The 22146-nt window shown below is 37.1% G+C and overlaps 1 protein-coding gene across 1 annotated transcript in view; it reads left to right on the top strand.

Moving 5' to 3' along the window:
- Positions 1–22146, top strand: part of PRDM6 (PR/SET domain 6) — a 74732-nt gene that overhangs the window by 11789 nt on the left and 40797 nt on the right. The window lies entirely within an intron of this gene.

A 22146-nucleotide genomic window follows, 5' to 3' on the forward strand; every position in this document is an offset into this window, starting at 1 on the left:
GCCATGAAAAAAAGCAAACAAACCCACAATTTAAGTGAACTGAGCAAGCAGATTTGAAAATGTAAACAATGCAAGCAAAAGCCTTGCTGTACTAAAGGTAGCCAGAAAACCAGTGGATACCACAGATATCACAGTGGTTTACGGAAGAGCAGATTCCTGCAGATGCTGTGATGAGGAGTAGAGAGACATGGCCAGAGAAGTTTGAAGCTTACAAAACCCAGTGTTTTCTACATTCTGACCTGAATAACAAGAGCTGATGGAGCTCTCAGATCACAGCACCAGCTGTATCATCTTAGAGTAGCACTTGTGGATTGAGATGGCATACTGCACCATGGCTGTGACCCACAGGCAGTCTGAGAAAGCTGCTGAAACAAAGGCAGGGGCCTATTCTACAGCCTTGCTTTTTGCACAATGAGAGTATTAGTGCTTGTTCACAGTGTAGTTTAACTCTGGTGCTGTACTGACTGTGCATTCCCCTAATGATGCTTCCAGTGCTTTCATGTGAAAGCCACTTTCACATGCCCTCCAATTTTTATTTTTTTCTTTAATATTTGTCACTATCTTAAAGAGGGTAACAGTGATAACTGTTAGGGAAAATACATGGTCCTGGTGTGTCAGAAACAGCTTACTTTCTTCCTAGTATCTTCCATTCATTTTTTCATTTATGCTGAAATGTGTAATTTTTTAGTTCTGCTTAGTCGTCTGTAGCTGCAGCTTCTGCTCTCCTTGAGACTGACTGCTACAGTGACTCATAGGAACATGTCCATAAATCTGCAGGTGCTATTTGCTCATCAAGACTGAATCCGAATCTTCAGAATATAAGGAGTCCATGAAGATGCAAAGGGTGTTTTTGCTGTCTTCAGGGAGTATAGAGTAAAAGTGAATGGATTTTTGAAAGATATTTGGCGGTGTGGAGTAGGAGTCCCCGTGCTTTTCCTGTCGAGGTCTTTGTCTCAAAGTGTTTACCCAAAAGACCATTGTGACAAGGAGATTTTCACGTTAAAGAGTAAAAGATTAGCCTCAGAACACACTCAAAAGGTGCTCAAGAAAGCTGGATGACTTGCAATCATTGGAAGTTTTGTTGTTGCCTCCAGTGGAGATGGAATTTCTCTTGGATAGTATATATCGATGATTGGGTCTTAAATCCGTTCCTACCAAAGCCCAGTGATTATAATGAGAGAATTTTGGGATACGTTATTAATCAAATATTTTTTATGGGACACTCAATTTTGGAAGCTTTATTTTAATTGTTGAGAGGGGTATTGTCATTTAGACTATTCTAATTAACAGAACACATAATAGTAAAATGAGCTTGCCAGATCCACAGACTACATAAAATATTGAAATTTAAATAAAATAAATGGACTCAGAGAATTTTACATTGTCCATAAATATTTACATTATCTTTTTTTTTATTATGAGTCAGTTTTATGCAAGATAAATTGCAAATCTTGACAATATCTTTTTTTTAAAGGCAAGAATTTTTAGTCAGATTTCAGGGTAACTTAAAAACTGTTTTAAAACAATGAAAGAAAAACTAAAAGCAAAGAACAAAAAGAAGTTAAGCAAAAATAAGAAATAGTACTATTGTGGGTGTCAGATTCAGGCCGTCAGCAGGTCTCAGCTGAGTTTTTTTTGTGGGATTCCTTTTCTGTTCTTAACGCACAACACAGATTTCCTGTTGGCCAGCAAAAAGAGTGTGTGTCTTTTAAGTGAATTATCTTAAAAATAATAATTAAATTTAATTTATTATTAATGTATTGTTGGGCGGCTCATGGTCTTGAATTATTTCTGTCTTGAATTAATGACAAAAGCTGTTAGCAAAAAAGCACATACTCAAAGCTTTAGCTAAAAGTTTTGGCTGTTTCTCATTTGTTTTGACTTTCAATTTGGTGTGTTTTATATATCACAGAACAAATGTTTAATAAAGAAAAATTTAGTGAAAGAAAGTAATCAGAAAGTGTGTGTGATTTTACAAAACCTGACCTATGAAAATAAATAAAAGCAAATGAAAGTATGTATGTGAATAGACTGTATTCTTTTAGTCTAAATGGTATGGGAGTGTGGATTAAATCACTGAAAATGAAAAAGGAATGACTCATCACTGTCCATTTATAATTTTGTGGCTTTAGTCAATTCTCTACCACTAATATTTTCAAGATATCTGCAAATACAAGTCTGTCTACAGATTAGTTATTCAGCATTAGTTCTTGATGGACCTTATAGAGAGAACTTCTCTTTCTTAGTATTGCAATAACTTTTTAACATTTTTCTCTCAGCACTTTAAAGTCAAGTTGATAGATACTTATTTTAGTTTACAGTTCTTTGTTTTCAGTGTACACCAGCCAAATAGAAGTGCTATTCCAAAGACTTTCAAGAGTAGTTACTGTTTTGGTGGCTTTTTTTTAAAACTCTTTGTTGTGGGAAACATCAGAGGCACCGCATTTAATGTATAGCTCAGTCTTATGGAAATATGCTTCAGTCTGTCTGCACAAGTGTTCCCACCATGCATTCGATGTTAGCTTTGTATGTAATCCATACAGCATAATGTACAACAATTCAGAGTAAATTACATACCATTCCATTACCTCGCAACAGGTCTTGACACCTATGGGTGTTCATGAGAAATTATAGAGTTCTCTCACAATCATCTAGGATATTTTTTTATAACTTACAGGAAGATAAGCCTTTCAGAAAGCCAAAAATATTAGTCACTTTCAGTTGTAGTGCTTTTTTTTCCCCTTTGGCCCACTTCTAGTCAATCCAGAGTTTGCTTGTGTTTTATAAAAATACAATAAACCCTGATTTGTTTAAAACAAAAACAGGACTGGGTGTATTAAGTAAACACTCTCTTTGGTAATACAGGCATTTTTTCCAGCAGTGCTTGATAATATTTCTGATCCCCCCCATTTTTTTTTCTGAAGTAGTGAGAATAATTCTTTTGTTATTGCAAAGCAAACAAAGACTTTCTCAGCAATTAGGTCTTACTGATGAGAATGAGATAATTTTTCCCTAATGTGTTTTCTAATAAAGGAGTGAAAAGGCACACTTGATTCCAACATATATGAAAACATTATCTCAATTATTAATGTGTCCTTACTCCCTGGAGATAAATTAATCTAGTTGCACATGGTTTCCCCTTTCTGTTTAACATCAAAATTTAATAAGAGCAGACTTAAGGAAAATATAAGATATCCACTTAAATTCTATTAGAAGAAAATAAAGAAGTTTAAAAGGAACTACATGTTGGTAGTTGCAGTTTTTCAGGCTCCAAACTTTAAACTGTGAATTCTGGAAACAGCCAATTTGTAAATGGTCTTTTGCCCTGCAAATGCAGTTTAGACAAAAAAACTTTTATTGACAGGCATATCAAAGGATACAGTCTTACAGTTTCTTTTTCTTCATGCGCCCGGTAAAGAGTTTGCTGTCTTATTTACTTATTTATTTATTTGGTCAGAGGTCAAATAGTTATTTTTTTCTTAGAATAGTCCAAGAATGTCAAATATATTATTTCACTTTGTTTTAGCTTGACTTAATTCAAGCTTAATTTCTGGGAGAAATGCTTTTTCATATGCCACTTTTCTTACAGGGATGAGCAAAATATACATACATAAGGGAGTTCATTAGTGAATACAAAGTGGTAAACCAGTGTAACTGATTTTTCCCTTAATAATTTCTTCCCTCCCCTCTCCTCCCAAACTAACTGATCCTACTAGAAAGGGTGCATGTCATCTTAATAAAGTACCATTTGGGTACTTATTGGTCTTTTTGTGTCTCAGCTGAAGTAAAAGAAAACATTGTCTTTAACTTCATCTGGACCAAGAATAGGAAATTTGCTGGGATGCATGTTGGCCAGAGCCCATGCAGCAATACTATACATTTCTAAACAAATTAATATGCACAGAGAATCCTTACCTTTCAAATGAAGCACTCACTCCGGCTGTGGTGAAAGATTTGTATTCAGATTCTCAAACCTGTAGTTTTGGACTAAATTCGCTGTTACAGCAAAGCACTGGGGGATAGAATTATGCGCCTGCCGTCGTTCTGTTAAAGTGAAAATTATGTTTCTCAGCAATCCATCATCTAGTATTCTAGACTGCTTGTCAGCCTTGCTTCAACGTTGTCATGTTCATGAAATTCAAATAATTTTGTCTTGAAAAAACCCCTTAGTTATACTACTATTATATCTTAAACTATGCAGAGTAACAGCTGGTGCTATTCTGTTACTTTCTTGTTTTGTCATTTCTGTGGATTTTGCATTGTTTATCACCCTTGCATTTATTTTCCATTGAAAAAGCACAATAAATTTTAGTTTTACATGGATTTTAAGTTCTCATACTGCCTACTGGAAATACCCATAATGTTGTGTTCAGTAGCTTACTAAACTGTAAATTCAGTATGAAGTGCCACAGCTTCCTTAATGCGTGTATCCTAGGAGAAAATTGTGCTAAGCCATTACAAAGCAGCTTGCTATCATTAGTACTTCTGGAGGACTTAGTATCACATTTTTCCAGATAACTTCTGTATGTTACAGATTCCTTTCTTAGGGTCAATGCAAAGTTGGTTTGATCACAAAGGTATATGGGAAAGTACTTTATACTGAGTAATTTTTGTTCTTAGAAAAGCTAAACTAAACTTTGATGTTTCTTTTAGAAGCCTTGTGATTTTTTTAAGACCTTCTCACACATTATCTTCATGTATCTCCATGTTTGTGGTATCTTCATTTGATCTACAGAATGATCTACAACAAATCTTCATATATCTACAGTAGTTGTACAGATCTAATGTATGCCTGGCAGATAAATAAGTCTAAGCACACATGAAACAAATCTAATTTAACATGGGGGCAGATTTCTCTTCCTATTTCACAAAGTGAAGTTTGGACTAAAGTTTGGTGTTTGGAGTTGGATACAGCCCCAGAATTTTAGCAGTCTTACTGAAAATAATAGTTCTGTGGACTGCATGGAACATGCACGCGTCTGGACACACACTATCCCCAGAAAATAAAATATTTTTTAAGTTGCCAGATCATGCAGGGACTGTCTGTTTTTCCATGGCACATAATCTCACCTTGGAGATTTCATTATGTAATATGCAAAAATACTGAAGCAGAACACAAATAAATATAAAAGCTCAATTCTGTCCTTGTTTGACCACTACCTTTCTGCATAGCTAAGAAGTGATCCGATCACCAATATTATAGAAATATTTGACCTTTTTTTTATCAGTTAATAAAAGCAATTTCCATTGTTGGATGAAATCTAGTTTGTAAGGCCCCAAATTAAAATTAGTTCATGACACCATTAACAGTTAATTATTTCTACTGACTTTTGATTCAAAATTGGTGCATAAAAGCAGTACTTTAATGTCCTACATGCATGTCCCAACAGCGTTATGTACCTGATGCCAATAATGTATTTTTTACAGATTTGACAAGGTGAAACCACACTATACACTTTTCCAGGTGGTGGTGATGCTCAATATTTTGCAGAACTGTCTCAGTCACTGCTCTGTGGGCTTTTGTCCCCCAGATTCCACGGCATCAAATGTGCAAGAACTTTAAAGTGCAGACCTTTGAGCAATTGCTTAATGTAAAAGCTGGAAAATTCAGCCCAGGGTATACTTTCCCTTCACACGTTCGGCACCTTTTCCAGATAAGTTACAGAATTCCATTATCCAAATTGTTACACATGTGTGACAGAGGTTGACCTTTAGTCATGTCAATCCTTTTTGTGTAGGCCTCGGGCTCCAGCCTAATGGCTCAAAGCCTGATTTACTCACTGTAATAAGGGCAGGAGGTCGAGCAATTGTCAGCTTGCCTGCTCATACTCGTTGCAGAGCCTGGTTGAAGGCTGTTAACACAAAGCTTTTCAAAGTGAATTTACAACCACCACCACTGACATAGGCCAATCAGTACACCATAAATGTCAGGTTAGTGAGATTGAGCAGTAAGTAAAGCACTGGCAGCCCACTATTGGCTGAAATCAATTGCTCAAGGTTTAACTGAGAATAGCAATCCATGTACAACTAAGTCTGCAGAACCGCCTTGAGGGTGGAAAATGACTTGGAGGGTGCTTTAGGTAGAAATACTTACCAGTCACAGCTGTGGTATCATGTCCTGCTTTTTTGTTTCCATATAAACTGATGGTGTCCATGGTCAAAAAGTTGTTGGACCTGCCTCTTGGTTACAGAAATAAGATAGTTCTTTTTTTTTTTTTTTTTTTTTACCTACGGGGAAAATAAAAAAAAAAAAGAAAAAAAGGAAAAAAGAACAAAAAAGGTAAAACACTGTGCTGTCTTAAATGGACAAAGAAAGCTAGGAAATTTTTTAGTGTATTATTTCAGTAATACTCTACTATTTTTAGTCCTCAGTTCCCAGAGGGCTTTTTCATAAGGAAACTCTGTTGTTTTTGCTGTTGGCATGTAACTGGAAACTATCACAGATTTCACTAATGAGTGATTATGTACCTGATGGTCTGAATATCCATGAGATGTAGTTACCCACAAGACTGAATGTTTTTATCATTTTGTGTAGTGACAGCTTGGACAACAATTCATTTGGCTTTGAAAGCATCAGCATTAAAATGTAGAAATCCATTAAAATGCTGTATGCCAGGATTTATAAATTAGGCAATTTCCTTGATTATTGCAATCATTTACAAAATTGATTGTCCCAGTGTGGTACAGGCAGATTTCAGCAATGGTCATTGACAAAAAGCACATCCTCTAATATCTATACTCATTGTTCCCTGAAAGAAAAGCCACTCTACTGTAAGGTTATTCTCCATCTCAAGGTCAATTATGCATTGAAAAATCTACTAATGTAGAAGATCACACATCTTTAAAAGAGAACCACATCAACCATTTATAGACTGTAATGATAGCCCAAACACTTATTTTTAATTCTGTTTGTAATTTCATTGATGGCCAAAGCATTCACTGGAATCTGTAGTGCATAAACTTTTTGTGATCTGCTATTGAAAGGTAAATAATTTTGGCAAATTGCAGCTGTAAATATTTATTTGATTGAAGATTTAAAATCAATAATATGTTTTATTTGTTGCATCTTAAAGTTCTAATTAACCAATAGATATAGTGTCCAGTAACTTGGTTTGGGTCAATTATTTCTGCAAGACACAATCAAAACAATATGTCACAATGCAAATATGCTCTAGAAGTTTTCCTATATTAAAACAAATGCAATAAAGCCACAAAGTGCTAGCCACCAACCACAAAACCACAGTGCTTTCTACTTGCGTGGAAAAAAGCAATTTGCATGGTAAACCCCTATAAATTCTAAAGCTTAAAATGCAAGTGATTTCAGGAGATTCTTTTGCAAACTGTACACGACATCCAGTCATAGCTGACAAAAAGCTAATTTGTATTGGGCTTCATGCATATTACAAGCTTCCAGGACTAATATCCTGCAGTTGTTAATCAGTCCTTGCTCAGACAAGATAGCCATTGATGTCACTAGGAACTTTGGTTTAATGAGGTCTTCAGGTATGACCGAATAACACAGTACCACTGTCATCACAATTCTTAAATCATTTTTTCCAAAGATAGGCCAACCATTCTTTCAGATCTGCAGAACCACTTGCATATTGTCTGCCACTGTCCATACAGCAACAGTAGAATACAGTTAACGTAAAGGTAACCTTGTATAAATGCATTCACTTGAACTAAAGATATTATTTTACCCTGAAGAAAGGTTGTGTTGCCAGTGGCTGTGTGGTAGTGCATTGTGTTTAGTTAGATTAGTATCAAAGAAAAAATATGGGTTTTTTGGTACAATGGAAAAAAGTTTGCAACTCATAAATTTATTGTTTGTACTACATTGCATATTTGTTGCCTGGATTTAGCAAGATGTACATAAACAATTCTGTATTTTATCAGTAATTCAACCCCATACTTTCTGTGCAGAGACCTACTGGTGTATAAGAAGGGAAATTTAGTGACCTGAGGGCATTTGTAAAGATATTTCATATGTGGAACCAAAAAGTAGGAAAAAATGTTTTTATCATGACTACAAGTTTCTACTGAAATAGAGGCCATGAAGGCTCTGTTATTCGTGTTGTTCACTTGTAATGGAGATCTGAATTTGGGAATAGAGTAATGGTCAGTATTTATCACAATCCTAAACTAGAAATCTGATATTAAGTGAAGTGTCATCTGTTAAGCATAGGAAGTAAGCAAATCTAGGGTTCACTATTTTTACCTAGGCTAATCTTTCAGTTGTATAAAGGTCAGTGTTTTGATATTTTTAAATATTTTATATGTTTTTACCTGAAGCCATGTCAGCATTCACTGTGGAAAGCAGTCTGTCAAAAGAACTTTTATAGCAGTACGGATTAGTGGCTGACAGTATTTTTAGATGATAATTTTACGAAAAGGGTTCACCACTGAAGCAAAATAATTTTGGAAAAAAAAAGTGTTTTATTTTCTATATTGTATTTCTATTATTTCTTTTTCTGTTTCTGTTTCTATTTCCTTTTTAAGTTGTCTTGAATGCTGTCTCCATTTCCATTGCTCCAGTAAAAGAAGATGAATAAAATGGACAATTACTTAAACAAAAATGAGAAGTACTTTCGTACTATGTTTGTGTTAATCAATTTTATTGTGACCAGCAAGGTTTCAGTGACAACAAAGTGACATTTGTCCACGACTAAAAAATTATTTGTCTTTCAGAATAAACATTCTGAGAAGATTTGACTTTTGATGGTAAAAAAACCAAAAACTATTAAAAAAAATTTGATTCTCACCCACAACAAAGGGCCATTCACCATTTCAGAGCAGAAAGACTGGTGTACTGGTTGGTTAGATGTTCTAGATCCCATGTATTTGGAAAATTCAGTATGAAACACTAACATCTAGTGAACATAAATATGTTTCTTTTTAACTAATGCAAAAATAACATCACAGTATTTAAACAAAACTAATAAATTCTTGGGAAAAAAAAAGTTTGATATTTAAAAATATTTGCTTTTCATCCAAAGGTGTAAGTTACAGATTAGTTTGTGACCAGTTCTAACAGAAATGCACAAATAGTGACAGAGACCTGGAAATTTCACTGAAGACTGCTGTAACCCTTTGGGGTAGTTATCAAAGTGTACGCTAAGACCTTAGCTGTGTTTTCAGCAGTGTCCTCTTTTCCATGGACCCAAACCTGTGTATTGTTAAGTACCATGTCCTGGCTCCGGCATTTTGGTTCCTTGATAAATTTGAGGTCTTGTTTCTGTGTAGGGACCAAAACTTTTCACCCCACTGGACCTCTTTTTTTTTTCATGGACAAACTCTGTAGAGTTTAATTTGCTGTGTGTCTTTCAACACGTTTAAAAGTCAGGTGAGGAGTTTAGAAAGATTGATTTCTAATGAAATTTTATCACAAAGATAAGCAAAATGAAGATGAACATTAGTATTTTCTCAGACCACACACTAAGCATGAAGATGTTTAGGAAAAAAATGGGTACCATATTGATGATCAAATCTTTGCATCAGTGTTGTCTCATCTGAATTTCATTCTCTTTTCTGATCAAACCAAGACCACATTCAAGTTACTTGGAATAACAGGTAATATTTTAAGAATATTAACCTGTTAGCTGGTTTCTCCAGAATGGTACTGACATTTCCCCAGTCTAGGGATTTGGTGAATTTCCAACAGCGAGGACTCTTCAGAAGAAAACTTGTGGCCTGAGCTCAGGGGTGTCTGTAGCCCACCCTATGTCAGAGGCACATGTTAGAGTAGTCTATGTATCTGAGCCTGGGTGGGCTCAGAGTGTAACTCCAGCTGAGTAGCTATTTGACCTTGGGGTCTGCCATTCCCAACAAAAGATGGCTGAAGGTCAGGTTGAGGTCTGTAGGCTCCCTATCCTCCAAACACTACATTTGTCTGTCTCTTTTCTTAACCTTTGTGAGTTTTTGTTTACTTAATAAGATGCTAATTTTCGTGCCCTAATTACGCAAAAGTGACATGACCCAGAGGCAATAGTGTGGTAGAAGTTTTACCTCATTGTCTGAAATCAATTTTTCTCTTACATTTGAAAGGCTAATTTATGTACAATTTTATAGTTTGCTGCCAAGCCAAATCAGATGATTTCTCATTCAAAGATATAGTAACTGTCATTTTGGATCACTTTAAAGGCCTTGGTAGAGTCTTAATCTGCTTAATCCTTCATTCTTAGTTTATATTTCTTCCACATTATTACTTATCTCTTCCGAAATCTCACAGGTCTTCATATTATACTTTACACTAATCTTTCACACTCTATGGCCTGCATGTCATGGTGGCTGTATTTATGATCAGAAATAGCTAGCAGTGCCTCTCAGGATGCTATCAATCACAATTTGGAATAACAATGATAGCCACTGAAGAAGTTTGTGCAGTGCATTCTGCCCTCTCTGAAGCTGAGCAGCACATGGCTCCTGTACTGCACCCAGACACTGGCTGGTGGGCAGGTTAGGAAAAACGCCCCTTTCTCTGTCCCATTTGACTTTCAATCATCTGTTTTAAGGGATGAAATGCATCAAGAATTTAAACTTTCTTTTGCATCCACAGAGAAAGCAGCTGGATACAGTGATAGATAAGTTAAAGCAATTCCATTTCTTGGCAATAATTTATTATTAGAGTCAACTTGGTGAAGGTATGGACCACCATACCTGCCATTGTGTCTGTTTCCCTATTTTTAAACTTTTCTTACTTTTGTTTTATTAATTTCTACTTTTTAATATTTTAATTTTTATTATTTTCTTATTAATTTTATTATTTATTACTGTAAAAATCTGAAATTAAAAATACTTTTTGTGATTTTTGCTCAAAAATATGTGCATTTGTCTCAGTGCTTCCTGTAAAGGGGAAAATATTCTGGCATTTTCATTCTGTGGGGAAGGTGATTTTATTTATTTGGAGAATTAACAGTAAGCTTGCTGTAGAGAGCATCCATTCTAACTGTCATCAGACATTAACTGTGGAAAAAAGTTTTCTCTTTGAAAGGCAAAGCTGAACTGGATGTACATTAAGATTTTGACGTTTAATTCCACTGCTTTATTAAAATAATGCTGCAGCCATTCCTTTCAACTTGGTATTGACTTACCTGGTAAATCTCTAACAGAACTAATGTTGAGAAATTTCTATATAAGAAAGACTTTGTAGTTCAGCATCCAAGGATCAGATTGCCACAGACTAAAAGTCTGACTGAATTTCTCCCTCCTTCATGCTCTTTGAAAGTCTCAACACGAAAATCATAAAGCTGGATGTGTTTTTCTCAGCAAATTCATCTATATAGGCTGAAAAAAATGGACCTTTAGATTATAGGGAAAATTGGGGCAACAAACAGATGCAGGCTGCTAAAACGGTGTGTTTGAAGAAGATGGAGGGCAGGACAGCAAGGCAATGTAATGCCAGTGAGTTCGGAGAAAGAGCTAGGGCTTTCTCAGACTATGACTCTTGGAGAAGATTACTGCCATTCTTTCTCTTTGTTCCCAAAGATTACAGGTAATTTTACCACTCTCTCAAAAACCAGGCTAGACTCATCTCATGAACATTACAGTGCTATCTATTACTCAGTTTTTTTGCTGATGCTGTCTAATGATGAGCTGTGGACGTCCCACAGAAAGTCACAGGCAAAATATTAAAAAATGGTAGCATCCAGAATTAGTAATTTTCACCTGCATGTTCTCATGATTTTCTGCTCTGGATTTTCCCCACTCTCTTGTGGATAAAGTTAAATATTTTATCTGCTTCAAGATTTCAAAACCTGCAAGTACTACAGAAGATAGTCTTGTGAATATTCTTGAGCATGCAAAGCTTTTCTCAGACAGCATTTAGTGTCCTTAGCATTGCACTGGGAAATATGGTATCACACCAAGGGTGGACTATGGGCAGGCACATCTGGGCACAAGCTTGGTGTGTCTGTGGTCTAAGCTGACCAGACAGAAGCTTGCTGTGCTCTGTAAGCCATGTGGGAGTGTGTCTGCTAGCACAGTGCAACGTCCAAGGGAACAAGTCCTGGCACGGTTAATTGTCTTATGGGCTGAAACCAGATTGTGCCCAGGCAGTGTTTATCATAATTAGAGTGAGCTGTCTGTCTGTGCCTTCTGACATGACTCTGTTCTGTGCCTTCTGAGAAAACTTTTTGTGATTATTTAACCAACATCTAACTAGATTTTCTGAAAACTGAAAGATACGTTAGTCTTCCACTTTAGCTGCAGGTGATTTTTCCTAGCAATAATGCTGACTGTACTACTTAGTGGGGTGAAGTCAATCAGGAGCAAATGATGGAGTTGCAAATGCTAGAGGAGGTCTTATATCGTGTGCTTTATAATAGGAAAGTTTTGCATATATACACAGGCCAGGTCAGTTCTAGCATTTGCTAAAACTACTTCCAAATCTTATGCTTGAATGGTTTCATATTAATGACTTGAAAACTCCTAGTAGACTTCATTACTTAAGCAAAGCAAAATGAAACAAAACAAAACAATCAATTGCTATGCCTAACTACAATCAACTTCATTAGAAGATTCTTCTCTTGAGTGCATGACAGCTATAAATAGTACAAATGGACGCCTGGGTGCTTAAGCTCATACTACAGTGTCACTGCAAAATTCTGAGCTTTCATTTACTCCTTTCAACTTTGTTGGGAGCTAGTGATATTGAGGAACTTACAGAAAACATGCAGTGGTTTCCAAGATCAGGACTCTCAAACTTTGTCCTCATATCAGATTGCAGGATTTTTTTAGGTATTTTCATTCTATATTTCATGGTATTTTGTACTTGCTAGTGAATAAAAAGACTCAAGCGTTACTTCCCATCTAAGCAAAACCAAAAACGCTAGGAGTTCTAAAGAGGGGCAAATATTTTAAATTCATACATCAGTCTTTTAAACTTTTCATCCTGGAGGAGTCTTTTGGAAAGGCACCAGAGGACAAGAAGAGAGAACTTGGCTTTTTGCATGAGCATAGGAATTTATTTTTGAGTTGCCCATGCGCATTATGGCATTTAACTCTGCAGCAGAAGGGTCAGGGTAGCTATAAATTGTATAACATCACCAGTATCATGTGACTGAAATATCTTTGAAAAGTTACCTTGTGTCTAAAAACCACAACTAGAGTACTGTGATAAAAGAGTATAAGGTGGCTGTGGTGGGAATTAGGCTTTCTGGAAAAAAGCCTTTGAATACAGTTCTTCATGGAGCTTGGTGTATTGCCTTCATTACTGAAGACGTTAAACTTGATTTGACTTCTTGGTGTGGATACCTACATATGTAAAAGAAAATCCAACATGGCAAATGGGATTTTCTGTTCATGGGATAAAAAAAATACTGTGACTAGAAGCTGAAACTGAAGTTAGACATAATGCCTTTCAAAAGAGGAAAGTAAATATGTTTTGCAGTAGATAAACATATGAATATCTAACCAAAAGAGACTGCTACCTTTGACTTTTAAAAGGTCCTCAGATGTGCCAAGTTTCACATCTTTGGGTTTGATGATCTCAGCCTTTCCCTTCACAGCCTAGGAAACTCCAAAACCTTTGCTTTACCTCCTAGATCATGCATGAAGAGACCAAGACTGTCTACATCTTCCTTGTAGCACTTTGCACAAGGATTTAACCTTCAGTGGGGTGCTTTCTGGGAATTTCTTCCCTCAACTGCCCAGGTAGATTATGTTTTCTCTTTGCTTTTTTGGGGGCCAGACAATTACCACAGGGACTTGGGTCAGGGACAGTGGTATGAGGTGTTAATCTTTCATTTTACAGCTAGCACTTAGTGCCCTAAGCTAAATGTCACTGTCCTTGCAGGCTTGTCACAATCTCTGCAGCTTCAGGTATGGATGTCCTGGCTTTCTCTGGGCCTCTGGGCATTTCTTACCTTAGCAATTCTCTGCCATTATGGGGGCATCAGGCACTCATATCACTCAGTCCTTATGCACGTACTGGTCCTCCCCCTTTTTTCTTGGTCTTTTCCTGTATAGAAGTTAATAATCTATGAAGTGTAGTCTGGACCAGATGATTGATCAGTCCCTTCTAGCTTTGAAATCCATAAAGCTATGAAGCCAACCAAGAAGAGTCACTGTGTCTGTGTAAACCTTATCAAAACTGAGCTCTGCTCATTCTCCCAAGTAAGAGTTTCTGTACTTATAAATTCCTCTCAGCCTCCTTTTATGACAGAGTGCAGTGCATCAGAGGAGTTGTCTGATAAAGATGGGGAGAGAGGAGAGGGATTATTATAAAAGCTGGCCATGTGGCTCTGCCCGGAAGTCTGCATATTTCTCTTATACTTGAAGTGGCATATACAGACTGCAGCTTAACCCAGAGCTCCAGAGAAATAATAATGTGGAAGAAATAGCAACAGTAGCTCTGAGTTTTCTTGCAATGATCCTATAGAAAGAACACTGAATGGATGTGCAACCATATACTGCAACCCCCACAGCTGTCACTTTGGCAAACCTTTTGATGAATTGGATCTTGATATTTACAGAATCTATTAAAATACAGCCCATCATGTGTTTGTTTATATGTTGACAAGATGATGTACACCCTGCAGGTCAAGGGTGATGTGAACTGTTTTGGTGTTCCTGTCAAAGCAGCTAAAAAAAGAGCATTTATATAATTTTTGTAGAATAATTGTCTAAGAATGTAAGAGCAACATACAAAATTCTTACTTTGAAAAAAAACCTCTACTGATCTGACACAAAAATCTGAACTTGTTATCAATCAAAAAGACTTTCTTAATTCTTTCCTAATATGTTAGAAAATTGGCAGCTCAGATAGAAAAAAAAACAGCAAAATTAAACAGAAAGGAATTGATTTAACTGCTTGGGTGGGTATCCAGTATCATATAAAATTTTCATTTGGGCTTGTCACTTATTAAATACTTTTTTTAACTAATGACGCTATAGAGCACATACAAATCTTTGCACTATTTTGCTATAAATATTGTAAGTCAGAATTAGCTTTATGAGGGTATCAGATGTATTTCTTTGAAAATAATTCATATATGTTTGATTTTTCTCTTGCAGTTATGAAGCAAAAATACTTTCTGAAATTAAATCATGTCAATCTAGTTGTCCTCACAGATATACCTTGCAATTCCAGATGCATCTGTACTGAGGGTGTTACCTGTGTAAAGTTAGACCCCAAACTCATAGGCTGAAGGATTCCAGAGCGTTCTTCCAGCTTCACTGCATTGTTATTAGATTATATTCTCATGAAGTGGGCTAGGAGGTAAGGCAACTTATTCTGGAAGAATCTCTTTTAGCTACACATTTTTATTGCTTACTTTTTTTAGTGCCTCGGAGTCATGTGCCTCATAAATAAATAAATAGGGCATGTCCTAACATACAGCTAGCTCAGGATCAGTTTGGTGCCATAAAATAAATCATGGAAGAGGGTAGGTAAAGATGAGTTTCAAGGTAAGAAAAATGTTTTCTTGTGTTTGTTGTGTGCATGTTGTCAAATTTTTGAATATCCAAATGCTTCACTCTTTTAGAATGGAATAGGGGTGTTTGGATGCAGAGTGGAGTTGGGATGAAAAGCCTGAGAAAGAAGAAGGCTGTGTGATGGTGAAAAAGCAAGAATGGGTGGATGAAGGGAGTGGATGGGGTAAATAAAGAAATGGATCTAGGTAGTGTGAGAAAGACGGGGTTAGCAGTGTTACGGATGAGAAACACAAGGTGAGAGCAGGACATGAGCTGTCCTGAGATGTTGTGCTGAAAAAGTGGTGGTGTTGCCCCTCATGTTCCCCCTGAGAAGAGGGACATGAGAACAACTCGTAATATCTTCAGATTTCCTCTTCCTAAAGGCAACAGGCTGTGCTGGTTCAGCTCTGGTGGAAGCTTATTCCTGGACCCTGGGGTCACTCAGAAAGCTGCCTCTTAGACCAGGTCTAGAAAGGAAGCAGAGCAGCCTGGTCTTTTATTCATAGTACAGAAAGGATGTTCATAACTTTTCTGAGCTGAAATGCTGCTAGCTTTTTTTCCTTTCCTTCTTCTTCTCTTATTAGATTTCTAAGGCTGTCTGACAAAGAAAAGTGCTTATAACTTTGTTTCAAAAGGAAATCCAAGAAACTCCTTCATATATCTGGAAACTTCTCTCTTCCTCTTTATTCCTTCAACTTGCCTTAAAATTGCCTCTAAAACCATTGCTTTAAACATTTTACTTTCCCCCAACACCAAACTTTTTTTTTTTTTTTTTTTTTAATTTCTGTTGGGACTGCCAAAAATGAACCAGTTAGAACTAGTTATGAGATTGCCGTCTACAGACACTTGCCCAGAGACAGCTGAACTGATACCACCGAAACCAGAGGCATGGTCATCAGATACTAGTGCCCTTTGGTCACTAAGGGCATATCTACGTTCTACAGTGAGGTTATTTCTGAATGAGCTATTGCACCTGCACGACACAATGTAGCTGAGTTTTCAATATTGTTAACCTGGATGCACCATTTCAGTGTGCCTCTGTGATACGCATTAGGCTTCCTTAATAAGGTTTGAGGTTCCAGTTCTGAAGGCACCCAACTCAGTGATCAGGGCTCTGAGCAGAGCTCAGTGATTAAACTGAATACAAGATGTTAGTGGCCTATGAAGAAAAAAAATAAAAAAGGTGTCCTGATTTTTCTGTTGTTCTGAGCTATTATTATAATGGTCCCTAATGAGATGTTAAAGATCTTTCAGATGCATATCTCAAATGAGATTTTTTTTTTGCTAAACTTAATTTCAGATATTAAGCTCACAGCAGAATCAGAAAAATTAGTTATCAAACCGATGACAAAACTTGTGCTTAATTTTCTGGAATCTTATATTAAGTTTTGTTGTATATCATTTAAAGCACTTAAAGAGTACACTGTAAAGCAAAGGAAGGAGGTTAATGTGATTCGAAAATTAAGGTCTCTGCAAAAAAATCCAATTCTCTTTAACCTTATTTTATTCTATTTTATTTTTATTTATATACAGGTCATAAAGGTTGCACTGTTGTTTACAACCCTGTAAACTGGAGCATGAATTATAGACAAGTGCCACACTTGCATTACATTTTCCAGATTTTCCAAGTTTGTCAGACTGAATGCTTTTTGGACAGTGTTTCGGACAGTTTAATTAATTATAATGGAAATATAACAAAATGCTCATTCCTTTAACTGTATTCTTTGGCAAGTATTACACTTTACAGAGAACTTTATAACTCTAAAAAGGAAAGAATCCAATATATTAGTTAAGCTTTTTCATTTTTATTAATGGTCTTTGTTATGTTCTTGCTTGTGAGGGAAGCAGACTTTCAACCAAGAAAAAAAAAAGAAAGAACAAAAGAAACATCTCTTTCAGTGTCATAGAATCACAGAATCATAGAATCATTGAGGTTGGAAGGGACCTCTGAGATCATCAAGTCCAACCCTTGGTCCACTACCACCACAGTTACTAGATCAAGGCACTAAGTGCCACAACTGGTCTCATCTTAAAAACCTCCAGGGACGGAAAATCCACCACTTCCCTGGCTAGCCCATTCCAACCCTCTCTGTAAAGAGTTTTTTCCTAATATCCAACCTAAACCTCCCCTGGCACAACTTAAGATCATGCTCTCTTGTCTTACTGATAGCTGCCTGGGAGAAGAGACCAACCCCCTCCTGGCTACAACCTCCTTTCAGGGAGTTGTAGAGAGTGATGAGGTCTCCCCTGAGCCTCCTCTTCTCCAGGCTGAACAGCACCAGCTCCCTCAGCCTCTCCTCACAGGACTTGTACTTGAGTCCCTTCACCAGCCTCATTGCTCTTCTCTGGACCTGCTCCAGCACCTCAATATCCTTCCTGAACTGAGGGGCCCAGAACTGGACACAGCACTCCAGGTGTGGCCTCACCAGTGCTGAGTACAGGGGAAGAATCACTTCCTTGGACCCGCTGGCCACACTGTTCCTGATCCAGACCAGGATGCCATTGGCCTTCTTGGCCACCTGGGCACACTGCTGGCTCATGTTCAGCTTCTTGTCAATCCAAACTCCCAGGTCCCTCTCTGCCTGGCTGCTCTCCAGCCACTCTGTGCCCAGCCTGTAGCGCTGCAGGGGGTTGTTGTGGCCAAAGTGCAGGACCCGGCACTTGGCCTTGTTGAACCTCATCCCGTTGGAATCAGCCCAGCTCTGCAGCTTGTCCAGGTCTCTCTGCAGAGCCCTCCTGTGTTTCAGCTGATCCCCCCCAACTTAGTGTCATCTGCACATTTGCTGATGATGGACTCAATCCCCTCATCTAAATCATCGATAAAGATATTAAATAGAACTGGGCCCAACACTGATCCCTGGGGGACACCATAAGTGACTGGCATGTTAATAGGCTTCCATGAGCCTTATGGACAGATTAGTTCACATTCGATGAATGTGCTTAGAAATAAGGGGTGTGGGATTTAGTCACTGGTTATTGGTACAGAACTGGAGAATCATAGAATGGTTTGGGTTGGCAGGGACCTTAAAGATTATCCAGTTCCAACACCCCTGATGTGGGCAAGGCCACCTTCGACTAGACAAGGTTGCTCAAAGCCCCATCCAGCCTGGCTTTGAACACTCCCATGGCAATCCTTGGTGTTAAGGTCAGATATTAAAAAGGAACAAGAAAACAGCCAAATTGCTTACTTGTAACTGTGGCTGCTTTCAGCAGAGGCTACTAAGCTGCTGCCCATGGGTTACTGGTGGTCTGCAGGACCTTGCAAAACATGCTGCAGATTACGCCAAGGAATGAGTTCAAAGGAGTCTCACTAGGTGGTATATTCCCGAGCTGTATTTCAGCACCATCATGACAGATGCTTTCCCTGACAAAAGACAGGACCTGTACTATGCCTAGCACTGTCATTCCACTAGGATTTCCACACAGTTAAGACATCTGTGCGTTCATCAGACAATTGTTTGAAATGTCATATTTTTGTATGTATGCACTCAGTTTGCCTGTCAAATCTTGCCCCAGCTGAACACCAAGTGTCAAAGTAGAGTATGGGCACAGCTCACTTAACAGGGTAAAAACTGGCCTTCTGTGCAGCTGGTTGCACTATCTGGATAATAAGATTATGGCAAGAGTCACTAGATGACACTGTTACATAGATTCACACAGTGATTTTTCTTAGCGCCTGTGTTTAGACTTTGTAGATGTGCTGTACTGCCTCCTGTGTCTCAGTTCCTGTTAGTTTATACGAATGGGAGCACTAGGATGATTTTCTACCCAAGAAAGTCTTTGTAATTAGATTTTGCTGGAAGGCAGAGTTGGTACTTTATTTTGGACTCAATAAGTACCGGACAAAGCTGGTACTTTATTGAGGATAATTTGTGTCCTGAAGACCCAATTTTAGCAGCAATGATTTCTGCCCTTTTAACAAAAAGATCTGTAAAGACCTGTACCTTTGTAGAACTCAGGAGATAGTCATGTCCACCATGGGACAAGGCTGTGTTTACAGAGGGACTGCTGGGTGATCTGGGATGGTGCCGATGGAGAGGAAAGGTTGGCAAGGGGAGCCTCGGCTCCTTTACTGGAATCCCATTTGCCCTCCAACTTCAACCTGGTTTTAACATAAAGTGGTGGACTGTTTGGAACCACTGCATTTTACATGCAGAAACTATGCCTTCCCTTGGCCCTTCTCTCAGTGAACAGATAAGACATTCTGTTCTTAAGCAAAAACTTTTTTCTTCTCCATCTGATAAGGTTGAAATGGGCTCACGAGGCCCATTCTACTATTTTATGCTGTTGTTTGCCACATCAAGATTTTGCTGCAATGCAAGCAATGGTATGCCATTATAGTCAGAATCCAGACATCCTGACATTCTTGCCACTCACATATTATCTCAAGGCTTCCAGAAAATGATTTGAGGCATCCCAGTCAGTCAAGTCTTGAAATTAAAATTGAGTAGAAATGGCACACTATTTATTTATTTATTTATTTATTTATTTATTTATTTATTTATTTATTTATCTATCTATCTATTTATTTGTTTATTTATCTATCTATTTATTTATTTATTGGCTTTTAAGCATGTGTCTGAAAAGCTTCCCCAACACAGTAGTTTTGTGAGCAATATGAAAAGAATTTTTTTTGCATTTTGTTTTTGAGGTACCCTGCTGTAATCATTTACTTGGTAGTAAATGTCATTTTGGGGAAGCAACTTTCAGCAGCATTACAAACCACAGTTCTCCTGAAAACTGTTGTTGCTGTTCCGTGCTCTACCAAAAAAAAAAAAAAAGAGGGAGAGAATTAAATATTGAAAAGAAAGCTGGAAGAAAAAAATCCTGATTGATTAACTGTGTGCTTGCATAATCATAAGAGAGGCAAAGTATTTTAAGACCGATATGATTCTTTAGATTTAATTTTAAATGTATTTATATAAAGATGGTATTCTTGTTTTTGTATTAAGAAATGCGCTACAACAGTCACCCTTGAATGTTAAGATTCTTAATACCATTTTCCTCAAGAGCATGAGAAAGCGACAAGTATGAATGCAACACAAAAATGGCTGAATTTTTTGAGTACTATTCTCAGTAAACACCATTTAGGTTGTGGCAATTTATAGCAGGTCACGCTTGCAGCATCGGTCACTAACATTTGATACCAGTCAGTTAAGTATCTGATCTAAGTGATTAACCTTGCTTATGATGTGTTGCCCCCTGATGGTGCCTGTTTCTCCCCACTGTCTCTACAAGGACATTCCATAATAGGGTTAGGTTATATACTTAACCTTGATTGGTTATTGTTATGTGAAACAAATCCTACCTTCAAGTGACTAACAAGCTTCATTTTACACCGCTTGTGAGCAAAGGAAATAACCAATAGTGCCCCAGTATTTATTATCAGGTTCCTCTTTTGTGCCTGCAACCAAAGACGTTTCCGCACCTCTGGGCAGATACAAGACAACCAGTTTTAATCAAGGTAATTATTTCAGTCTTATAAATAATGTAACTCCAGTAAAACTGAGTTTACCACGGGATACAAAACTTGCAGTAAAGCATGGTAAATAGCTATAAGTACATCCCATGCTGCTCTGATTGCTCTGCTGTCATGACCTAGGTGGCTAATTTACACCCAGAGAACAGATTTATCTGCATCAGTCTCAGTCACTTGGATTGTAGTGTAGACATGTTCTAAACCAATAGTATTTTTTAATCTGTGATTATAATTAATACATATGAAAGACTGGTATCTTTTCCTATGCAATGCATCTGATATGTCTACTAAAACAAAGGCTGCTTAAATTAAGTGTTCTCTGTTTTGCAAATAAAAAGCAGCCAATGTCTTTATTGGATAACATTTGTTCCCAATCATGGCCATCAGAAGGTCAGAAGAAGTTCAAAATTACATGATGGAATGTATCTATTTTTTTTTTTTAAATGACCTGGTTATTGCCATAGCAAGTTATATTAAATTGTTTTGGTTGTATGATATAGGAATTTTATATTAATGACATATTTAAAATGTATTTATAAAACAGTTGATCTTTGACTATTATAGTTCAGATCTGTGCAGTTTTATAATTGAAACATTTGCAAATTTACAGTTAAAATTATTTTGTCAGGACCAAGCACAGATGCATTTTAGAAGCAAAACTTTGGATAATTGCATCATGATGGATCTTTTGAATCTTGTTCATTTTTGCTCTCAAAGATATTAAATCAATACAAATCTCAGAACTCACTATATATGATATGTGAATGACGTATGTGATGAGGTTTGGATTTTTTTCTCATTTATGTGCACAGTGTATGTAGATGTAACTTTAAAGTTGACAGACCATTTAAATAGAGTTGCAAAGCTAATGGCATGGTTTACCCTAGCTTTAAAATGAGAATTGCAGTACATATCTTTTGTAATATTGCAGGTAAAAATTAATGCAATCATTTGTTATAAGATCTTCCTGCTCTTTTTCTCCCATCACCACAATAGTTTAAAAATCTGCCAGCTTTCTGCTTCTGCAGGTTATTATTGTACTGACTTCTAGAGGACTTATACTGTAATTAAGAGAGTGAAACATAGATGCTCTGCATTGTGGAGCATGATGATTTTGGCACTGTTTGTAGTTCTGCATGCAATTTTGTGTTAAGAGTTGCTCATAATAGTGACTGATTCACATCCTATTTACACTGTTAAAAACTGTATTAGAATCTGAGGGTTTGTTTTAGGCCCTGATGATTTTGAACATTTTT

The sequence above is a fragment of the Manacus vitellinus genome, unplaced genomic scaffold (assembly GCF_001715985.3).
Source record: "Manacus vitellinus isolate BGI_N305 unplaced genomic scaffold, ASM171598v3 scaffold_9_pilon, whole genome shotgun sequence".
NCBI classification, from domain to species: domain Eukaryota; kingdom Metazoa; phylum Chordata; class Aves; order Passeriformes; family Pipridae; genus Manacus; species Manacus vitellinus.